This window comes from Hippopotamus amphibius, chromosome 14 (assembly GCF_030028045.1).
Source record: "Hippopotamus amphibius kiboko isolate mHipAmp2 chromosome 14, mHipAmp2.hap2, whole genome shotgun sequence".
Classification (NCBI taxonomy): domain Eukaryota; kingdom Metazoa; phylum Chordata; class Mammalia; order Artiodactyla; family Hippopotamidae; genus Hippopotamus; species Hippopotamus amphibius.
The window spans coordinates 51,125,453-51,150,602 of NC_080199.1; the positions used below are offsets into that span (position 1 = coordinate 51,125,453).

Here is a 25,150-nt window from a genome sequence, read left to right on the forward strand (position 1 = left end):
GTTCCCCTGTGTATCTCTCTTCACATCATATTTCCTCTTCTTGTAAGGACACCAATTATGTTGAAATGAAAGCCTACCCTACTCCAGCAAGATCTCATCTTAACTAATTACATCTACAATGGCCCTAGTTCCAAATAGTTTCACATTCTGAAGTATTGGTGTTTATGACTTTATCTTTTGGGGAGACCCAACTCAACACATAATACCTGCATTCATATTTGATATTTCCAAAAATAGATTACTACATAACTATTAAAGTATGAGGCAAGTCAATATATGCTAAGTTGAACAATTACTATTATATTATTAATTTAGAAAAAACAAGTCACAGATCATTATATATTGATTATATAATACTTTTGCTTTAAAGGTAATTATGTGCATATATTTTTATTTATGCATATTTAATTATTCATTATATATAATATTCTAAAATATACCTAATATCTACATAATCCTATAAATATACATATAAAGGTGAAATTTCTAAAATGCTAGTATAACTTGCAGCAAGCAGTATTAGATATTTCACTAGTTGGGAAATGGGAGATCAAGTGAAAAAGAACTTTTATTTTCAACTCTATAGGTCTCTGTTGTTCAGTTAAAATCAGGAACAACTAGGATGGATTACTTGATAATTCAAAATTGCACACAATGCAAAAAAAATATGTAACACCTATTATCAAAACAAGGCAATTTGTAGGACTGGTTAATTTCCTCCTCCCCAAAACAAGAGAAGAAGCAAGAAAACAGATGGCAGTAAGTGTAATGATGAAATGGTGAACTTCACTAGTAACCAAAGGTAGATTCTATTTATGCTTATCTAATTAAGAAACATTTATATATTTGTTTACATGGAGTAGGAAGAAGAGTTTAAATATTTTTAATATTTCAAGTCTAAATTGTGAAAAAAAAAATTAAGATTCACAGTATTTATCAAAAGCCAATGAACTAGTGATATCATTTTATATGTAATCTGATCCTAATCCTATAACCAGGAAACTGACTTAAGGAAAAACTCAGTGATATATGTAAAAATTGTATGTCTATTGAGGTTTAGCAACATTTAAGTATATGGATATGTAACATAGTGAACATAGTAAGTGATGGTTGAGATATTACATCATCATTAAAACTCTTTTTCTAAATATATAATGATGTAAGAATATTTGTATGAAATATTATTAAGTGAAAAAATGATTTGGAAAATTTATATTCAACAATACAAATATAGTACACACAATCTATCAATACAAAAAAATTAAAGAACTGCCATGACGTATTATCAATAATTACATTATTTTAAATAAGAGCTAACATGTAATATTTTATCAATGGCTACCCTGTACAGATTTTCACCAGCATCAAAGTAATAATATTTTCTTTACATATTTATAATTTTAAAAGTAAATCAAAAACTTTTACATTTTTTTAAAGGTATCTTTTGATTCCTAGATTCCATAATCTGGAAATAGGCACTGTTCTAAGTGAAGTGCAGACTTAAGCAAAGCCAGCTCATGCTTTTATATGTATGAAGTTTCTCTCATCTGTTTTCTCATGAGTGAGTAAACTCTCCTCTTTTCACATGTTCTACCACATAATCTTTTAAGATTTATTAGCCATTTTGTTTGTTTAATGAAGTTTCTCTGTTTTCATAAACTGCTGTTATAGATACTTTCTAATGTTGCTTTCTACTGAAATTAAAATGCTTAATAAACATGTAAGTATTATTAAAACTCTAGTACTAGTCTCTGTGTATTTGTGCCTTTGGCAATCTCTGTTGAGAATTAACTTTACTCACAGCTTTCTGGCTTTATTTAATTTCTTTGGGATTACATTTTACATATTCTAAAATTTATTTAGGTACAGAATGTTTTCTTCTTCCTCTTTTGTACTGTGATATTTGTTCCAAGTAATTGAACAAATTTTCATTCTGTCCTGTGGCTTGTTTATATAAGCATATCAATTAGATATGTTGATAGCAGATTTAAACCCATTTCTTAATTGTGAATGAAAGTACTTGTATGTGAATTCTATACAACTTAAAGCTTTTTGATTAAGTAGCTTTACTATTGCTCTAATGTGATGGTAAATATAAATAGATGTGCAGTGATAAGATATATTTTTTCCTTCCACAATGACTTTGATTTTACCAACTTCCATCAAGATTCAAGAACCCTTTATTAAGACTTATATGCAACCATACAGACTTTTAAAAAGAACGACACTTGGGTTCACAGAACTCACACCTGCTCAGGCACTGTATTTTCCTATGTTAAACTAAGAGTTTGGTTTTGACCAGGTTTAAAAGATTAAAGATGGTGGGTACATGCATTTCTCCAAGAAAATTATTTCATGACTACTAGTTCTCACTAGCAGGAGACACATTGCAAATCTTGATTCTGATATTAATCTGTGGAAGAATTTATCTTGGGGGAGTGAGGAAAGGTCCCTGGCTCAAGTCATATGAAACCTGTCTAGAGAAGAATTTTAATCTGTTACAGGGGCTCACCTGAAAGTTCCCAAGGAACAAGTAAAATATCTTCAGAGACTTTTCTGTCATTGACCTCCATAATTTTAACAAGTAAATTACTATTTACACCAGAGTTAAATTTAATTTTTACCTACTCCATCTTTGTAGTACTTCTTCTGGCTTTTCTGCAATCCCTTTTTTCTTTGAATACCTTAAATAATTTTCTGAGAATAACTTTATCGATCAACAGAGTTGGTAACAATTTCTTAAAAAAGTTAAAATTTTTCGGTTGTTTCCTCAAGAAACCAGGACAACAATGACTGTCCATAATTTGCTTTGTTTTTCTGTCCTCACTGCAAATTTGTCTTGCTACCTCTTTGTGATGGGTGGAAATGGATTTTCCTCAGTGTGGCAACTTGAATATTTCAGTAGGCCAATTGTTTGAGCCTGAAAGTGTGAAGTAACAGCCATGCCTGGAGAAGCTGTTTTTAGGGCATTAGGAGACACATTGTCAAGAGCATCAGCAGAAGCAGACTGTGTTGCAGCTGTTCTCCTACATTATATAATAGGATACCCATATTTTAACTCTTGGCTGTCACAAGCAATTAACAAGGAATGAAGAAAATAACTTCAAATATTCATAAATAACTAGGAACTTTCACACACTTTGAAATAGGCAATTATAGACTTCAAGTTTTCCTATCAAATATTCAAAACTTTGCACCATTTCAAGAAGTGCTTTTTAGACAATTTATTTTTGTTTATTTTTCTCTGGGTACATTTCTACAGCTATGAAATGTACTAGGTGATTGTTTCATTAGAAAATACATATTGTCTTATAACCTTTGACATCCTGAGATATTTGTTGTGTTTAATCCCTCTTTTGATAAGCAACAGAAATAAGAAAGTGGTTGTATTAAAAAGGTATTCAGCCTTCTAGTACATGCTGTTTACTAATTGTGGCTTAGTCATAAAAAACAACAAATTGTGTTACAGTGAAGTTCTTATAAGAGTCAAGAGTTGATCTTTGTAGGACATGGCAAAAGCAGTAAACATAGTGTTTGTGGAAAACTATATAATAGCATTTCAGTCAATGCTTTAAAATTTAAGCTTGTGTCTGCTTTGCCAAGCAAGCCACAGTCTTTCCCAGAATACAAAGGATCAGGTGGTTCTCAAACGCACTCAAAAAGAAAATATTTCAACAATATACTTTACTGCAACACATAAGTGTCTAAAATTTTAGAAAATTTTTCTAAAATTACAGAAAAATAAATGTCTTGTAATAATGCATGGATTTTGAATTTTATTACTCAATTTTATTTTGGTTTAAAGGCTTACAGTGACTAAAGCTGAATATTGATTATACAGTTCTTTGTATTCTAAAGATATAAATACAACTATAGATCTTCATTTCTTATTAGACTTCAAAATTGCAAAGAGCAAAAATAATTTACTTTCTCATTTTCATTATGACTTTACTTTGTATGTAATTTTTATAGACATGTTGAAATAGTTTAAAACGTAATTTCTCTTCTCTAAGTCTTGCCAGAGATCATAAACACAGATGAAAAGCTGTGTAACCTCTACATACTGTAAAGTATGGTAATTTTTTAATAAAGGAAAAATGGATTTGCTAAACTTTTATCCAATTTTATCAGATTCAAATTGCTTTGGACTTCTCTGGTAATAGGAATTTACATAAATTTTACAATTAAAAAACAATAGAAAATGCAAAACTAAGTTTTATACTAGAATAAATATAAATATATTTAAGATTTTCCAGGGATAAAATAGCTTATATACAAATGAATAAAGCATATTAAAGAGGAAATATTAGATGTATCAGTATTAACCCTGAGCTAAAGAAAGAAAATGATTTTTAGAAGACTGACTGGAGCCGGATATGAAGGAATTTTTCAGTGAAAGTAGGAAATGTGGATTTTATTTACAGTAGTCACTTGGTAGTTTAGGATGATTAACCTGAGAGCTAATGTGTACAATAGAAAGGATATTTTTTAGGCATGTGTTTTAATTGCCTACACATTTATTGCTGAGAATTAAAAAGATTGTTTAGAAGTTAACAAGATTATTAACAACCTTTTAAAAGTAGACTTGTATGAGTGTAAGTACTCAATTTGGGATTTTTATTGCATCTCTACTAATTATCCTTAACAGCCAAAAAAAAAAAGAAAAAAGAAAAGGAAAAGCATAACATTTCATTTGTAAAATATATACAAATTGAATTTTAAACAACTTTGAAATCTAATTTTCTGAAATGATAGGATTAAAAAATACTTCTGAAATACTTTTTCAAGAAAACAAAATTTATTATACTCCCAAGTCTAGAGACAGGATGTATGGCCTGACACACAGAACCACATAGAAAAACAACAGGATGGTGAGAAGGCAGAAGACAGGAGTAAGGAAGAGGATGCTTAGAGCAGCTTTTATTAGCTTTTCATTGGGTCATAGTAGACAGCTTAATATTGGCTAGTTGAATAATTTCTTCAGTAGGCTTTGGGCTATAGACATGGTCTGGAACTGATTGGTGCCTGACCCTGAGATGATTATAGCAGAAGAATATTCTCCTTTCAGGTGAATGGATCAGAAAGGGGAAGTATGGCTCTGGATTGGCTAGTTTCACATAATGCTGTCAGCTGGACCCTTTGTTATGTCTAGGAATTGACTAGTCTATGGACGGGCAGTCTCTCACCAGCCAGAAAGTTTTTTTAAGATGTCAAAACATTATTTTATACAGACAAAGACACACATACATAATACAGCCAGTCCTCTGATTTGTTACATCATTATTAAGGAATGTTCAGGGTGATGATAGTGAATATTTTTAGAAAGCAGGGCATAAGCTGACTTAAACAGCCAAGAAAACATTTTATTTTGAGAGTGGAAAGGAGGAACACAAAAATATATATGAGTATCTGCAGTTCAGCCCATAAGTAAGGATCCCATTCACATGGCCTTAGCCAAGAAAAATAGATTTAAAAATTTTAGGGTTTCTAACAATATCTTCGTGGAATTGTAAAATGTATTAGACTTCTATTTTTAAATTAATGTTAATCTGATGAAAATGTTTGGCACACTGGTCAAGACTGATTTTTTCCTAGGTTCACATGTTATATATGTTTGCATATCTGTCCTTGTTTATGTGCTTTGTCTTTTCCACCTATATTTCTGAGAGTTCATTTACTATTTCTTAAAGTGATCTGTTCATTGTAACTAACCCTGATGTAATTTTTAGAGTTTCTTACATAATAAAATATATTTACCATTTTTTTCTTTTTATGAAAGCCTTTATCCTTTGGTTTGGACTAAGTGTGATACCTTCTGCACTAACACAGTAGTTAAATACTATTATGAACCAGCAGTCAACAAAAAATAGGTCCTACTGACTTTTAATGTAAACTATAGGAGACGTTCCTGAGCATTTATTTCTTAAAGTTTCTGACTATTTAAATTTGGTTTTGAATTTCAAAGATAGTGCTATACTGTCTACTTAGTTTTAAAGCATCTTTAAAGGAACACATATTATGTCCTAATGATAAATATCATTAGTGTCAGAATCTTCAGTGCGGAAACTCTTAAGCAACATGCTTCCTTATTTCAGAAAGTACAGTTATGGACTCCAGTCACTAGTTACTATAATATGTTGATAAGTAAATGTCTCTCTTGATGTGGGGACAGTTGGGAAAGGACACAAACAAACTTTCTTCAGCACCTCGAAACAAAAATCCTCAAATTTATCTATTTGAATAGAAACATTAAGTTAATGTCATGTTTTAAAATATAACATTTTATATAGATTGAGAACATAAGCAATCACTCATAAACCCTTTTGAAAAAGGAAGTTAATGGGAGCTGAGGAAGATTTAGGAATCAATTTTTCTCTTATAGAACTTTTTTCTCTCTGTCTCATGATATTTAATCCTCATTTTGGGCATGTGCCCAATGTACCATCTCTACTTTCCATATTTTACGTAAATTTTTTTCCACATCATATCTTCTTTTTAACTCATAATGTCTACTTTCTTATGATTTAGAGTTTCTGTGAGCCACCTATACCTAATTCTTCTGACTCACACTCTTCTTGCAGTCTTTCCACTTCCTCTTCAGATATTAACAATATCCTCACGTCAGGAGTTCCTCTTTTATAATTCTTAAGAACGATAAAGTAATTGACCCAATTCATTCATTTTTGTTCAAATTATTCCTCAAAGTACAGCATACTGCCCATGGTTTAGGTATTCCATGATAATTAGTTATTTTTGAAATCAAGAAAATAATTTCATAATATAAAACATAGCAACCTGTAATATGGAAAAACATAATTCTACCTTAAAGGGATTTGTCATAATATTAATACTGTAATGAACATATTTCTTTAATGCACATTTAATTTTCTTTTTACCTTGAAGACAAACTAAAATTTATTGATTTGAATTTAAACATCATAAAGCAACTAACATCTCTCTTTAGAAACCAGATCAACTTGTCTCTAGTTTCCTGCAAATACACCAAGTCAACTATTCTACTTCACTGTTTTTGGTAGACTTTAGGCTAACCTCAGTACCTATTTTTATTTGAGGAGTGACTGATAACACAATGTTTCTTTTAAGCAGAACCTGATGCCCAGCTGAAAGTAAACTAAGTCGGATTTCAGGCCCGTTGGCAGGCAGGCAGGCAGTCAATTTTTGTACTGCAGGCGGCCCGTGGTGGTTGTCTGTATGTCGGATCCCTAAGGACACATGCTGGAAAAAACTATGAACACAATCTTCCCATACTGTATTCACGTGCTCCGTTCACATCATTAGCTTACCCACGTTGTTAGAGGCTTGGGTAAGGTGACTAGATTTCATGATGGAAGTTTCGATTTTTTCTTTCTGATGTATAAAATGTGAATATCTTCACTTCGGTATTCTTCATCATGTTTTTCCAAAGGAATTTTTTCAAAGTCAAAGTCTAGTTGAAGGAGCTCAAAATATTTTTTCTCGATTTCTGGATTTTTTTCCATTGTTCATTGTTCGTAACAACATATAATACAAGTCTCAGATCCACTGAGATCTTTTAGGGTTTTCAAAAGTGGCTCCAAAGACTCCTCGTAGTAGATGCAGTCGGCCATGAGGATGTAATCTGGCGGAGAAGGAAGGTCTTCTATTTCTTCCCTCCATTTCAGCGCCCTGGCCCGCACAGAGCCGGTGACGAGATGCCGGTTCATCGCGATGTTGGGCCTCAGCAGGCCCTGCAGCTCCTCCAGGTCGGTGACGGTGCCGTCAGCCCTGCGAGAGAAGGCGGACGCGGGCGTGGGCGCGGCGGGTCGGGGCCGGGGCCGGGGCCGGGGCCGGGCTTCCCGCGCGGAGCGGCCGCGCCGCCTACCCGAGGGTGGCCGCCATGATCCCCGTTGCCCCTGTGCCGGCGCCCAGCTCCAGCTCCAGCACCACCCGCTGGCGCAGCGCGCGGGCCCCTGCGCCACAGAACCCCCGCATTTAATTTTAAATGGAGTAGTAATAAAATAGAAATAGTCACAAATCAAACTCATGAGACAAATCCACACGAACTCTCAATAACCAACACATAATATAGTATTTTTATCTGGATATCTCAATGGCTGCGGAACTTATATGAGTGTTTGTAGGAGAAGAAGCAAGTAGTGAATCAAACATGAACACAATTGCCAGAAACCTCTGTGTACCCTTTGCCCCCTGGGAGCTGATAAATATTCCCGGAAAACGACTAACTCCTTTTTCCAGGTACGCTGTTGATTCTTCAGGCCTTAGCTTCTAACTGATCTCATTTAGAAAGTTTTCCTGAAATTTTCAAGATTACATTAGCTGAAAGTCATATGCAATGCCATTTCAGAAGTCTGAAGCCTGGGTTGAAGTTGCTAAAGTCTGGAGATTTGGGGATTCTTCATATCAAAGAAGATATCCATACCAAAGTAACAGGAACTACAAATGTTTATGTTCTTCTTTCTAAATAAATCAAAATTATCTATGTATCTGTAGTGTTGTCCTGGGGAAAAATTACGAAGAACAGGGAAGACAAACATATTCTCACTTTTCTTAACACATTTATTATGTGGCATATGTATGAGAGAAGAAACTGTTCTTATTCTCAAAAAAGTACCTTTCTGTCAATCACTTAAACAGAAAAGATGCAAATATTCACACTTAAGTGTATATTCTTATATTTTTAAGAGGCTAATGTGATTACCTTAAAATGAATTATTTGTGAAGAAAGTTTTAGACCTCTAATTCACTGACATGATTTCCAACAATGAAAATAATTAACCCCTTATGTAATATATTACACAAATCTTTTTTAAAAGTCATGAAATTTCCAAAGATCATAAAAACAGTAACACTAAAACTTGAGAAGTTCTATTTTGTTCTGTCTTTATGCTTAATGGGTTGAACTGAATCTTTTTGTAAGTCTAGCAGCTGGAATAAACTAATACTCTCAATTTATTCTAGAGAATATTTAGGCAGAAAAAATTTAAAAAAAATGATGACAGTTTAATCTTACCATCAGTAATATAGCTAAAAAATAATTTTATCAGGGGGATAAATGTACTCCCTAAAACAGAACATCTCCATTTCAATAACACCAGCAATGATTCAGTTAAGTATGAGGCCATGAGGTATGTTCAGCATCATGATTTATAAGATATGTACCCTCTTCACAAGAAAGCCACAGTAAATAGAGATTGGGCAGGAAGAGAAAAACTGGGGAAAGTTGTATTCCTATTTTGAAGGAATGTGGGAAATGCTCTACAACTGTATTAATGAAGAGGAGACAGAAGTGAGAAATGAAGCATCCCGAGGAATGGAGGAATTATAAAAAGGAATGTCATTTGAGAAAACATTTGGATTTTGAGGTATCTCTTCTGACTATGATGGAGTTCTTCCACAAGAAAGAACCATAAAAGCTAGAAATGCATTGAAAGATAGACGAAAATTGTCATGGCTTTAGAGACAAAGATCTTAGAGATCAAATAAATCCATTAAACTGAGCCTTACTTTTACCATTGTTTCTCCTCCCCATCCCCATGAAGACATTTACTCATTCACAGTGTGGGGCATACACAGCCTAAAAAGTATAGCCATCTCACTAGACAAGGTTGGGAAAATGCTCACATCAAGCCTACTGGGTCAGACATGATTTAAGAGATTAAATCCTTGAGAAAAGGGACCTGAGAAAAATGCATCATGTTATCCATATTACATAAGGATGTAATAAGTTTTCAAATTTTTTGCTGAGACTTAAGCTGTCAGGTATCAAATTAGAGATGGAAACATAATATAGAAAGCGACTACTGTGGTGCTAAAAAACAAGTTAAAATTTTGTCAGACCCACAGTCAGGGAAGTCAAGACACAGAGATAAGAGCATGCCAAGGAGTGGGGCTCTAGTAAAAGCACAAATTTTCTGATGTTGCCTTTAAAGTTCTGTGTCCAAGGAAATAAGGCAAACTAGAAATAGCATAACATTTCCAAATTCTCAAACATAATCTTGATTGAATCACACTGATCTGCCTGTACTTTACTTGCCTGGCAGAGGAAAATTAAAGAACAACAATAAACCCTCCTGAAACCATAAGTTTTTCATATGCCAAACTCAATGTTGAATTAGTGCAGTCATTCCAGGTGACAGGATCATATTACTAAGATTCAACAGGAGAAAATGTGCAATGGAAACAGACCTAGAGACATTTATATACTGTAGTTTTTTAAAGACAGATTTTATAGCTATTATTAAAAGATTGAAGAAAATCAATTAAAAGAATTGGCCAGAAAAGTAAAAGTGGAAATTCTAAAACTTAAGACATATGATACTAAGAATCCATAAATTAGAACTTAAATTTGAAAGAATATTAGAAACAGAGGAAGAGAGAATAAGTGAACTGGACAGTGTCCAGTAGAGACTATCCAGTTTGAAACACTAGAAGACATGAAAGAAAATATAGAAGGGAGGCTAAGTGACTGTGAAAAGCTCTACTCTGCCAATTACTATGATAAACCAACTTGTATTCTGAGTTAAATGATACCTCCTACCCTCTATAGTGTGGAGTCTTTTACTATTACTAACACTATTGCTGCTACTCTGTTAAAATTACTACTTCACTATTAATGGACCACAAACTCTAATGGCATTTCATACCATTAATCTTTGTCCACAGAGCTGAGGCACCATGGGAACTTCCTGGTAATGCTTAGGCCCCTTCAGCAGCACATTCTTGTTATCTTGGTAAGTGATGGGAAGAGCATCTGAGTGTTCCTGTGGAACAAAGTCATCTGGTGTGTTTATCAGCATTAGTGAATTCATGAAATAGTTTCATTTCTCTGAGCCTTTCAATCCCTCCTTTTACCACCTACTTCACTTATTGTTTTATTTTTACCTCAGTGTGTGCCACTGTTTATTCCATGCCTTTGTGATTTATCCTATTTACAGTTTATAGTTTTTGCTTCTTTGTATTGATTATTATTTGGGTGGATCTGTTCCTGGAAAGACTGATGACCTTGGATGAACTAATACTCCACTTCTGAGTCAATCAATAATGATGATTGATAGCCTAGGTGCAACTTCCAGCAGTAATCTCAGCAGCTAAGGGGAAAAGGATCTGGGTAGTATGTAAGAGTGTCCACCAAAGCTAAAATAATTGCTAAAACTCTAGCAATATTTTTGAGTGTAAAAATGAGACAAGGCAGCAATTTCCAAATCAAATTGGTGGGGAGGAGATTGCTATAGATGTTTAGAGTAATTTTAAAAAAAGAAAAAATGTATTCTTTAAAAATTTGTGAATACATTTATTGAGAACCTAGTTGTAATGAGGGATTCTATGAGAAAAAAAAAAAGAACAAATTAAAACTATAAGAGAAGCAAATGTATGAACAATTTTATGTTTATTAAAAAAACTGAACCTGAATGTAAAAACCTTTTTAGGAAGAAAATTCCAAACTTACATTACTTTGCTTGTGAATTTTCTGAAAATACAGAACAAGATAATATTAAATTTTTATGTTATTTCATAGTAAAGAAAAAATAAGAAACACTTCTCAACAAAATGTGTAAAGAGTGCACAATATTTTTATGTATATCTGGCAAGGATATTATAAAAAAGGAATTATTGCCTAATATTTGTCATGAAAATAGACACAAACTAAAATGTTGTATAAAGAAAATATATATTGAAAAAATTTAGTATCACAATCAAGTAGAATTTTTGCAAGATAAAATTATATCTCTTAAAAGATAATACAGGAGAATATTTTTATGATATTGGGGGGGTGAAAGGGATTTTTTTTAAAATCCAGGACACAAATAATACAAACTAAAAGAGCAAAGATTTATAAAATGGACTTCATTAATTTATGATCTTGTACATATTAAAATGTAGTATTAGCACAGGGAACTCTACACAATATTCTAATGGCCTGTGTGGGAAAATAATCTAAAAAAGAGTGGATATATGTATAACTAATTCACTTTGCTATACACCTGAAATTAACACAACATTGTAAATCAACTCTACTCCAGTAGAAACATCACTAATTATTAGCAAAATATTAAAAATTAAAAAATATATATATTTTTAACCTGAAATAAAAATGTGTTAGGAGGGAGAAGGTAACACTTTCAATGGAATCTTTGCTTTGAAATTTCAGACATTTTAAAGTTAGTCATAGGAAAAACCCTAAAGAAAATAAATGAAAGTGAAATTTAAAAAAAAAATAAAAATTTAAAAAATTAAAAATGTATTAAAATAAAGGGCAAGCCACAGAAAGGAGACTATATTTGCTGTGCAACTATCTGACAAAAGTTTATTACACATAATCCATAAAATACACTCGTTTTTTAAAAAAAGACAGACAATCCATTTTTAAAGTGTCAAAAATGGGGGCCGAGTTTTCAGCACTAGAGTGAGCAGCTTCCAGTCCAGAGGTCAAAGCATGCATCACCCCAGGAGAAGTCCCACTTCCTGAGGCTGCAGTCTAGCTGGGACAGTTTCAGAGCCTCTCACCGGTGGAACTGGGGGAGGCCTGGGGGAGATCTGCCTTCTGGAGACTCTGTCCCTCCTCCAGGGAAAGAATCTGGAAAGAGTTTATGGCTATTGAACAGAGGAAAGCAAGGTCTCAGGTCTCAATGATTTTTGAGGATGTGACTGTGCTCTTTACATGGGATGAGTGGAGAAAGCTGGGTTCTTCTCAGAGAAAACTGTACCAACATGTAATGCTAGAGAGCTATGGTAATGTGATCTCATCAGGACCCCCAATATAAACAAAAGTGTCAAAAATTGAAAGGAATTTTACATAAGAGACTATCCTAAATATCAATAAATAAGCACATGGAAAGATGTTCAAATGATTAATCATTAGGGCACTAAATATTAAAACCACAGTGACACATCTCAGTACCTGAATCAGAAATGATAGTGCAAAAAATAGAAACTGACAACATAAGTATTAGTGAGACTACAGTGGAACTGGACCTCTTATACTGAATTGTACAGGATTATTTATGATACAAAGTTCTTGAAAAGATAGTCTGAAACAAAATTTTGTAAGTCCTTTGCTCTTGATCACAAGAGACTCAAGGGAAATTGTATCCCAACAATGATGATCTTGGAATAAATCTATTCTAAGCTTTTTGTTTGTTGTTTGTTTTTTTCTTTCCAGTTGAATTTCTCTGGAAACTATGAAAGCCCATACCTCCTCCTGGACTTGAGAACAGCCCACTCCTCATTTGAGGCAGGGAGAGGTTGTCTTCCTTTATAAAAAGAGCAAAAAAATGACCTCACAGGGTGTATTTTTATGATTAAATGTGATGATTTTAGTGAAAGATTTAGCTCAGCATGAGGACTATGATAGCACTCAGTAAATGGTACTTTTCCCACTCAAATACCTGAGACAACTGAATAATAATTAAAATTTTGGAGAAATAAACTAAAATAAGCATTTTTGATAAAAGATACTCTATCGGTTGCAACCAATTTTTATAAGGTAATATTGAGTTTACAGACTTTGTACGATGAGGTAAAATTATAAAATGCAATATGGCTATTAGATCTTAAAAGGACATTGCCATATTTAGTTTGTTAAATGATGGTTAAATGAGGAATAAATATTTTCTATTAGAAAAGACAGCTTTAATTATATAGCATTTCAACAATTAAAGATATCAAAAACAGCACATAGATATAGGATATCTTTTTTTTTTCTCTAAGCTCAGTGATAATATACACATGCTGACATGTAGCATTGATTATTTTTCCTTTATATATGGCTATATTAACTTTCAAAGTTCACACAGACAAATGTGTACCTTTCAGAAACAGAGCAGCAAAATGACTAAGATCCTGTGTAGAAAGTTCCATTATGTTCTTTTCATTTAAATTTATGCATTTTTAAAAAGCATCAATTCTTGCATTTTCTAAGATGTTTACTTCCTTAGATAGTTCTGGGAATTCATTGTAATATTTAATGTATAATTTGTGTTTGCTCTGTAAATCAAATTTAATTCAAGATGTAGAAAAAACTTTATTTCTTCAAGTCATATTTTATGAGCAGAATACCTGCAAGCAATCGTGCTTTTTATGTCATTTTTTCCCTAAAAATATAAAACATAAACAGCCAGCAGCATCAGGCTTGGCTGTGTATCTCTGAAGCCACTGTGTAGTGTTTATTCTCAATGTTACCAAAAGCAATAGAATATAAATTATTAAGCTGATTTAGAACTCTTCATTTCAGTGTTTAAAGCACTCCTCAACAAATTCCCGAAGATTCAACATGCAAAAATTCTCCAGTGTTTCCTGGTGCCAATTTTCACTTGGCCTTCAGTCAAGGGGCTAAATTGACTACTAGCTTAATACCTATTGCTAAAGCAGATATTTCACTGCCAGTGTGCACTGTTTCAGCCAATTGTATACTACGAAAGTTGGCCTTGCCAATCCTGTTCCCTTACTTGGGTGATTTTTCCTCTCTAACCTATTTTTAAAACAATAATAAGGAAAAAAAAAAAAAAAAACTACCATTAAAATTCAGAACAGAAACCAATCACTACATTGAATTGTTATTTGATTTCAATTTTCTTCCCCCCAATCTCATTTATGTGCCTTTTCTCTACGTTTCCCTAATATCCACAATTCTTTGGATGACATAATAATTTGTGAAAATAGATACTGCCTTCTCTAATGGATTTTAGAAGATTTTATTGAATTATTGATGTTGTAAATATCAGAAATATAGGCCAGGAAATATTTCAAGCTTAGTTTCTAGAAGCATATTTGAATTTAACCCTATCCTCATTGCAATTACTTTTTCCAGTGTGTTAGACAGAGAGATTCTCTGCCCAGTTCCTCTCCAAGACAGGATTCAGTGCCTGACTATGGGAAATGCGATCAGCACTCAAGCTCCATTTTTCCTTTAAGGTCTAACTCAGCTTCAGAAACTGCTTGCCTTACCTGAGGTCATTTCTTTAAAACTTTAAGACATAAATGCCTGGACTTCTCAGCTTACCATGGAAACCTGTTTGCTCCAGAGCACCTAACTAATTTGGCCAAGGTTTTGTAAAGCATTTTTGACTGCTAAACCATTCCTGCCTCTTTTTCTTCCTTGCATAGTTGTTGCTGCATGATAAATAATTAGTACCCCAAACTCCATTGCAACATCTGCTTCTAGAAAACTGCAAGGGTTGATGACAGAAGCCTGAGAAAATAATTTATAAAATAATCCAGTTTGAAAGGATAACTGCCATCACTAGCAGGAAATGGGAAACAGAGAGCCCCTGGCTATTCAACTTTTAAAATCCTTACTGATGGTGAATTGGCAGTGTACACTAGTAGAAAGGACTAAAATAGATGGTGCTATGTATCAAATGTTTGATATATAATGAAGAAATAGATGTTATACATAAAATAAGATCAGATGACAAATGCTAAATGCCATTAATGATCTAAAGCAAAATAATAAACAGTTTGGCTACTGGCAGGTTCAAAGCAAGGTATGAAAGTTAGAGGGAATCGTTAATTTCATACAAAGAAGTTCCCATCGTTTACATGATAATGGTAGAAGCTAAGAACAAGTTCAAGACCAAGTCCAGATTTGTAAGAGTGAGGAGCTAAACATCATTTATGATTAAATGTCCAACAAAAGCAATTATTTTTGACAAGGTCAGGGTTCTAATTGGAAAAAACTGTTCCTTGACACATGAAATGGTCACAGCTACATGGATGCCCTGAAGATTTTAATTTTGAAGATTTATTTGAACCTTCTGAGCCTGCTCATGTAATCCATTCCTACCTGTTAAAAACTAGCATTTCTCTCTGTTTTGCACTTAAAGACAATATAGGCGCCTCTACCCTACAGTATAAAAAATATCCCGCTCTCAACTTTCCTCCTAGCCATTGGGCCTAAAATTGAGATTAAATTATAGCAGGATTCAGTCTGAGATATGCCAATCCCCATAAAGTAGAAAAGCAGCTATTTCCCATATAATTATATCTAGCCACTTTATAGCAGAAGTATCTGATGATATGTGCAGGGGAGTAAAGTTTGAGGGTCCTTGTCTGATAGAGCAGTATATAAAATTAGATAAGGAAGAGAGGGATTTTTTTTGAGAATATTCTCTCAACATAGAATGTAGCACTCTAACAATTTTCCAGGAGATGGTGAGAATTGCTACTAGAATGTCCCACACTGAGCAAAGTTGAAATGCAAGAATTGCCATGATATATGCTTCAGAGAAGAAAGCATGCTGAAATGAATATTATATGCCTGACTAGAAGACCTATCAGAAGATGACCTTCCATGGGAAATTCCAAAAGGACTACAATTTATCAGGGCTAGTAGGGATATCCTTGTGGAGACACCAATATCACTAAAATGTTATTAGTGATATTATGCTGACCAGTCAGAATGAGCAAGTGGTTGTTTAGAAAAGCACACTGGTTGTTCAGAAAAGTGTATGCATTCTCAAAGGTGCAAGATAAACTCTTTCACAAGATTCAGCAGCCTGCTATATCTGCAACATGTTTAGTTTCCAGTGGTCAGTGGCATGTCAGTACATCCACTTGAGAGTAAAAATCAAAATGGCATTTCATACATTTTATGAATGTATGCCTCTTCAGGTTCTGGAGGCAGCAGATTTCTCTTTTTTAAAGATACTGCTCTTACAGATATACTAGGTAACAGAAAAGGCAGCCAGATTTGAATAAGATCGAAAGCAGGAAGAGGCCATATGGCAGCTCCATACTTCAGTACACTCAACCCTGCCTGATAGGCTAAGAAATTCAGTAGACCCCTATGCTGGAGTTGAGTGAGGGGAAAAGTAACTTGTTGATGAGAGTTGATGAGAATTTATTTGAACAATTACTCTTAGCACAATTTGGGGCCATTAGAGATACCCAAATACTAAACACAGATTGATGACATGACAAAGACTGCCAGTCATGAGCAAAATCATATCACAGACAACAAGGTGATAGGTCAGGAAGGCTCAATCACAATCTGCATACCTCCAAATGTAGTAATAGAATCCTTGAAAACCTAAAAGCCAAACAAAACAGAATTATGAAGGACTATAAGAGAACTAAAAATGGTGTAACATATGCATAAGGGGAGTACAAGAAGGAGAACAAAAAGAGAAAGGTACAGAAGAAATATTTGAAACAATAATCACTGAGAATTTCTACAAATTAATGTTAGACATCAAATTATAGATCCAGCAAACTCAGAGGACTCCAAGTGGGATAAATGTCAAAAACAAAAAACAAACAAAAAAACAAAAACAAACAAAAAAAACACTCCAACATTAAAGCATATCATTTTCAAACTAAAGAAAATCAAAGATATTTTAAAAACCTAAAAAATGCCAGAGAAAAAAAGCAGTTTACCTATAGAGGAACAAAGACAAGAATTATATCCAACTTCTCAGAAAGCAAGCAAGCAGAAAGTAAATGGAATGAAATATTTAAAGTGTTAAGAGAAAAAAGCACCAACCTAGAAGTCTATATCATGAGAAATTATCCTTCAAAAGTAAAGAATAAAAAAGACAACCTCAGACAAACAAAATTGAGGGAATTTGTTGCCAGTAGACCTGCCTTACAAGTTAAAAGAAGCTATTTGGTGATATTCAGTCTTTGGCCCTGGTTCCCAACCCATATCCCCTAAATCTCTTGGAATTTTCTGAATGATATCAGTGTAGTTTGCTCTAATGAGGTGACTATTGCTGGGCTCCTGGATTGGGGCTAGTAACCAGAAAGACCAAGTCATGATTAGAAGCTTAGAATTTTCAGCCTCACTTCCCATTCTACAGAGAGGAGTGAGGGGCTGGAAATGGAGTTAATGATCACATCTATGTGATAAAGCCTTTATAAAAATCCCAAAACTATGGGGCTCAGGGTGCTTCTGAGTTTGTAAACGTGTGGAGGTGCTGAAAGTGAAACAATTGGAAAGAACATGGAAGCTCCATGCCCTTTCCCACATACCTTTCCCTGTGAATCTCTTGCATCTGGATGTTCATCTCTATCTTTTATTGTATCCTTTAACTGGTAAAACAGTAAGTAAACTGTTTACTTGAGTACTGTAAAGTGCTCTAGTAAATTATTGAACCCAAGGAGGAGGCATTTGTGGGAACCCTGATTTATAACTGGTGGGTCAGATGTGTAAGCAACAACCTGGGGCTTGACATTGGCATCTGAAGTGTGTGTGTGTGTGTGTGTGTGTGTGTGTGTGTGGCAGTCAAGTGACACCAAGTCCTTAACCTGTGGGATCTGATGCTATCTCAGGGAAAATAGAGCCAGAATTCAGTTAAATTGTAGGACACACCCACCTGGTATTACAGAGAAGGAAATAAAGGAAGCAAAGGTCATTAAGGAAATTTATAAAAGCAAACTATGACTTTATTAGTAGAAATATTATCAATTCAGATATTAACTGGCATTCAATGCAAAAAATAATATTTTTTATGCATTTAGTCTAGATTCCTTAGTGAGTCACACTATTGGTAGGTAAGGCTCTCAGTTCAAGATTTTGGTTAATTAAAAAGTTTCCTTATAATTGACTATAATTTTAAACTTTGAATTTACTCATAACTACATATTAATGTCAGTGCAAGGCAGCGACTCCCCTGTGGATAAACTGGCTCTGAGTGTTACAGATATATTTAATGCACAGTTATAATCAAATTCAGAGACATATCTAAAAGGTTGATTTATTTTTCTATTTTGATTTTATTTTGGATCCAGGACATTTTGCACATATATGTTCTCCATTGTCTAAATTACTATGTCATAAGACAGCACTGTGATTGTCAACATGAATATTCAATCATTTTATACCTTGTAGAAAATAAACTATAAGCAAAAACCATGTCTAGCTGTTTTATATAAATACATTATTTACTTTGGTGATATTGCATTACTTCTCTAACTATAGTTTCTAGAACTAACAATGAAGAATAAGAAATATAGCAATTTTTTGGTGCCATAATGCGATAACTTGCATTGTTTGTATTGCAAATAGAAAGAGACATTTTGCATTAGAAAATAGAAAATTGTCCTGAGATAATTTTAAACTAACCATACCCTTGTTCTAATTGATTCATTATACATGAGAGTGACTTTTACTTTGTTTAAAAACATATGGCTAAATCTATTATTTGGATAGATTTGAATAGATTTTATTCTTCTTTCATATAAAAGAATTTTAACTAGTGCTCCTTAACTGTAATATTTCTTCCCTGAATAATTTTCAAGCAAATAGACCTAACGGTTTGGTTTCAATACATTTGTATTTTAGGTTTATTCTCACATATTTTACATTGCTATAATTAATATTTTATATATCATGGCATTTACACACTACCAGAAATGTTTATAGAATTTTAAATTTGAAAATATAGAGTCAAATAAATGCATAGTCTACCATCAAAATGATGAGAAAATACATCTTAAATCATTCTTGGATTTGTTATTTTTCCACTTCAAAATCTTCAGTTGATTTCAATATCATCTTCCACTGTCCCAAACAGAGCACCTTATTGAAAAAAGAACGCAACTAAAACAGTAATGTATCCAGCATGTAAATGGAAAGAAAATGACTCAAATTAAAATGCAACAAAAAATATTCATTAAGTTACCTCAGAAATTAGGAAAGATGTGAAGAAAAATAGCATCTATTAAGAGGTTCAAAAATAAAATATTTTTTTAAATTAACAAAAAATGAATTAAAGTATAAAGAGCATTCAACATTGTGATTAATCACTGATATACTTTAGACAGCAAATGTTTTATTTCGAGCACTATCTAGATGCTTGAAAAAATTATTGAACAATTAAAAAAATAAAAATTCAACTTCTAGATTCTATAGATTATGTTCTAATAATTTAATGTATGAGGGTGAGTCAAAAATTATCTGCATTCTGGCTGTAGAACTTATAGAAGTTTTAATATAACCAGAGTGCGGATAATATTTGATTCACCCTTGTAGGTAGTTTACTTAATGATCTGGAAAACAAATTAATTCATAAAATTCTTAAAGAAAAGGGTGGAGGAAAGAAATGATTGTGAGAGAAAATAATAGATATGGAAGACAAAATGAAAATATACTTACACATAGCATTTTCTTATGCACAGATTAGAATAATTGGAATGAAAGTGGTAATAAAGAATATAAAGGTTGAAGATTTTTCCTGAGTTGCAGAAAGACCAATATATTCAAATACATAATAGTATCCATAGAACATCTTGGAGCTAATGGTATGCTTTACTTTTCATCCTTCCATTTTCCACTGAAATTAGTAAATAAATGAAAAACATAAAACAATATCAATGACAATAATATAAGTTGAAAAATTTCAGCACATTTTCGAGAAACTGAGTCAGAGGGAGAAAAAGTAGTCAGTAAAGTGGGGGTGAAAGAATACATATGTTGGACATAGTGAACAGGTGAGAAGTTGAGCTGTACAGCAGAAATTCTAAGAAGCTTGAGGTTAGGAAAACCAGGGAAATGTGTAAAAGAGTAACACTGTGGGTCAACTAAAGACAATTGGGTGAAATTCTGAAATGTAAACACATATGAACAAAACAAACCTCTCTTCCTCAGAATCTCAGATTTTCTAATGCCAAGCTTTTATTCTAATTGGTGAGTATCAATTTTTTTCCCAAATCATTTTTTTCAAAATTATATATATATCTCCATTAATTTTGGTTACTTGCCAGGCCTCCAAATATAGGTGAATTTGTTTATGAAGTTATGTTGATCTCTGAGAGACAACAGTGAGTGGTCCTGAAGAGACATCTTAATTTCCTGCCCAGGAATTGAGCCTGGGTAGCCTGAATGAAAAACCAGGAATTCTAGTTACTAGACCACTAGGGCTAGAGGCAAGAAGAAAAGTGGCCCTAGCTCTTTCCCCCATTTGAAAACAATAATGTTTCAAGGAGGCAAAAGCTGTAAAAACAGGTACAAAGTTGATTATTAAAGACATAGCACAAGTATGGGAGAGCACACAGAAAAGCAGTTTGTTTATTTAAGACAGAAGCAAGGCAGAAATACACACCCAGAGAGGAATGTGGGCATCCTGAATGAGAGGCACAGTAAAGAGGTGATTTAAATCATTTATGTAGGACAGTCCTTCTGGGTCTTGTTTACATTTGGCCAATTACCTTGTTTCTTTTTTCACAACTTACTGGCCCTATGACCCTCCACAAGATGCTTGTGCAAATTTCTGCTAGGATGTATCCCACCACAGAGGCTTGTGGGTGCATTCCACACTTATTATGGGGTGGCATCCCCTCCCTTTTTGACCCCCAAGGAGTCTTCCTGTGCGTGTGCATATAGGGAAGTTTTCCTTGGCCTCAGGAGTGGGCAGCTTATCTCTTTAGTTCAGCAGAGCTCAGTTTCTGCTACTAGCTTTGTCCTTGGAGTGTCTGGGTGAGAACAAAGCTTCCATTTTACTCCCCTTGACAAACAGCAGCTGTCCAGCCCAGGGCCCATCAATCTCCTACTCAATGTGATTAGGATAAAATATGAACTATGTTTCCTGCACCTTTGGAAAAAAAAGACATCATGTAAGAAAAAAACTTAAACCAAAACATCTTATTTCCATGTAAATTCAGCAGAAGAACATATATGCACATATCTACAGAGTGGCAATACAACTGTCTCAGAAGTTTCTTTTTCTTTTTCTATTTAGTTTCTTGTAAATTACCTGACTTCAGATGTCATAGCATTATCCAAAGATTTTTAAGACACAAAAGTATACTGAATTATTGCCTTTAGGGAGCAGTTTTATTGTAATTAAAATAACTAGAGAGAGCTGATCCACTGTTGCCTGTAAGTTAACTTTCTCTTTATTAAAACCTTAAGCTTCATTTATGATTTTTTTAAATTTTAGCTCCCACTCCAAAGTTATGTAACATTTTTGCCTTGTAAATGTAAAAGTAACAGATGGCCTAGTTATGATACTTGATACTCAGTGATACACTCGAACATTCTGGAGGAAACCTATTCATCTGGCACTTGATTCTGGAGTTTAATTCCAAAATTAATGACCTCAAATATCTGTTGTTAGAATATGTATTCTTAGCTTTCAGCACCTGTCATGGTTTGAAACAAATGAAATGCAATTAGAGTAAGATGACAATGAGAAGGAGAATATGTTGTTTGCCTATCAGACTACATCTTTTTGTTTCTGAAATATTTTTTCTTCAATCTTAAGTAACTGATATACATTTTGATTTGAAATTAGCTAAAATTTTGAGACTATATATATCGCATACAAAACATTATATGTATATTCATACAACTGTAAAGTGTTAATAGAAATATGCTAAGGAGGTGCCAATGGAGTGCTAACAAGGAATCAGGGTAAAGAGACTATTCAGGTATTCAAAGGAAGAGTGATAATGAGGATCTTGTTAATGAGGCTTCATTAAAGAGATATTGGAATTTATAAAAAAAAGTTTTCCCTTCGTTTTATTTAATAAGATAAGGAGATGTATTTTGTTAATGGAAAAGGAAAGCACAATACCTGTGGAAGACACAGTAATGCCTCCACCAAGATGTCCATATCCTAATTCCTGGAATTTGTGATTGTGTTACCTTACATAGCAAAGAAAGAACTTTGCAGATGTGATTAATTCAAGGGCCATGGGATAGGAAGATTATTCTGAATTATCTACGTTGGCTCAATATAATCACAAGGGTCCTTAAAAGTGTCATAGGAAGAAATGTGAGAATAGAAGCAGAATAAGGGAGGAATTTGAAGATGCTATTTTCCTGGCTTTGAACATAAAAGAAGGAAGATACAAGCCAAGAAATGTGGGCAGGCTCTAGAATCTAAAAATGGCAATGGAATGGATTTTCCCCTAAAGTCTCCAGAAAGAATAGCAATGCAATCACCTTGACCATACTCCAGAGAAACTCATTTTGTAGTTCTTACTTCAAAAATGCAATAATAAAATTTCTTTGTTTAAGGCAACTGTTTGTGGTAATTTGTTGCAACAGTAACAGGAATCTTAATACAATATATGCTATTTTGCGAAAAAACTGCCAATTCCCAACTCTTATCTTTAACCTGGAAACTGAATAGGAATGAATGACACTTGCCTTTTTGTTTACATATGATAAATGAGGTTAAAGAGTCATGCCATTGAGACAAATTATTACTTTTTTAGTCTCCTTTAAGAAATATCCAAGATCCTTTATAACCAACAGAAGAATAGCTATACCCATGTTTCTGATGGCCACTCTCATCATGTGCTCTAAAATTATTAAATCAGAGCTTATAGTTTTGATATCATATTAGTGGAGGGACTAGAATATTATTTTGTATCTTTTTAGATAACTTTTGTATTTATATCTGCTTAATGTGATTTCTCTTTTTGCAATACAATAAATTAAAGCTCAATATTAAAGTATTTCTACAGGTGGAAAAGAGGAAAAGTGTGCAGAGTTGTAAAATATATTCACTGACCTTCTGTTTCAAAGACACCATTTCATTAATCTTTACCATCGCGTTTAAATAGGATTCATCCATTAAACTAAGGTGTCCACCAGAACCAAAAGTATAAAATATCAAGCAGGTATTAATGTCAGAAACCTGGGTAAGGACATTCAGTTCCTGAGCTGGTGCTCTCAGAATTCTTTTTAATCTTCACCTCCACCTAGGAAAGCCCCATGTGTAGCCTCCTTGAACCAGTAAGGCTAACAAACAGGACATATCATGCTTCTGAGGTGTTTTTATTTTATTTTTTTATAAATAGTAAATAACTTTAGTTTAATTTTGATAATCTAGATATATAGCTAGCTCTGTTAATTTCCCCAACTTTGGGGACTTTTTGCTCCAGTTATGGCACTAAATTCCTGTTTTATACACCTGAGCCAATGCTTTATATTCACAATTTAGGTTATTTCAAGATTGGAGCTTCTCATAAATTTGAGTATTATCCAGCACTCAGAAACTTGAGTCTTGTTCTTGAAATCTAGCTTGGTGACAAGGTCTCTTCTAGCTACTGAGAAACAAGAACTGTTCTCCCAGCCTTTGTCACTATCCAGGCATGGTCCAACTCATCCACATTATTCTATGGGATTTCACTTATACCTGATAAATGGAATACTGCCTGCCATATCAGTAAACAAAGAATGTCACAGTCATCAGTGATTGCAGTTTTTGCTAACAGTGAGCTGGTGAGCCCTGATAGAACTCAGGAAGGAAGGAATACCTGCCATCTAGAAGCCATCAGACTGTAGCCACTCACTAAGATGAGCCCTGAGGAAACTCGGGTGTGAAAATACCAGATACTGGCCCCAGATAGCTGAGGTGCATATCAAAGAAATAATTTCAGTGAGCCCAGCTGCTTACTTGAGATGCTGCTTCCCAGGCTTGAAGTCCTAAAAATTCCCACTGAAAAAAACATAACTCTCAACTTTTAGGTTATGAATATATATATATATATTTTTTTGTCGACATACCAAATATTTTTCTACATAAACCACATTTAGCTAACTACCTAACAGTTGAAGAATGTGTTAGCTATAGTTCTTTCTTGGATTTAAACTCTTCCTTTTTACTTTCATTCAATATTCCTAGAGTTGATCTCTGTTTCATCACCTTTTATTCACACATCAATCCACTCTGAAATGGCTTTCATGTTACCATTTTTTCTAAAATCCTCATACAAATGTTATAGTTCACTGTCATGTTTCTAAAGCCAGTGAATGTTTTTACTCCCCACTTATTTGTTTACTTTTTTTTAACTGTGGGAAGTCATAACATGAGATCTATCCCCTGAACATACTTTTAGGTGTACAGTATAGTCTTGTTAACTATAAGCACAATATTGTACAGCAGAACTCTAAAATTTAATCTTCCTTGAGTAACTGAAAAGTTATACCCATTGAATAACAACTCTCCATGAATCTCCTTCTCCCCAGTCCCTGGCAACCACCATTCTACACTCTGCTTCTATGAGTTTGACAATTTTAGGTATCTTATATAAGGCATACACCTAATGTGTTTTATCTCTCTGTGATGTGCACAGTAATGACCATTCTTCCCTCTTAAAATATTGTCTTCCTTTGGGTCTTTACCACAAAACTCTCTTGGGGCTGTCCCTGCCCTCTTGGCCTCTTTCTCCTTTTTAGACTCAACCTCCTAGAGTTCACTCA

At 33.7% G+C, this 25,150-nt stretch overlaps 1 pseudogene; it reads right to left on the reverse strand.

Moving 5' to 3' along the window:
* Positions 1 to 7,195: 7,195 nt before the first annotated feature.
* On the reverse strand, positions 7,196 to 23,495 carry LOC130835576 (protein N-lysine methyltransferase METTL21D-like; annotated as a pseudogene).
* Positions 23,496 to 25,150: the final 1,655 nt, after the last annotated feature.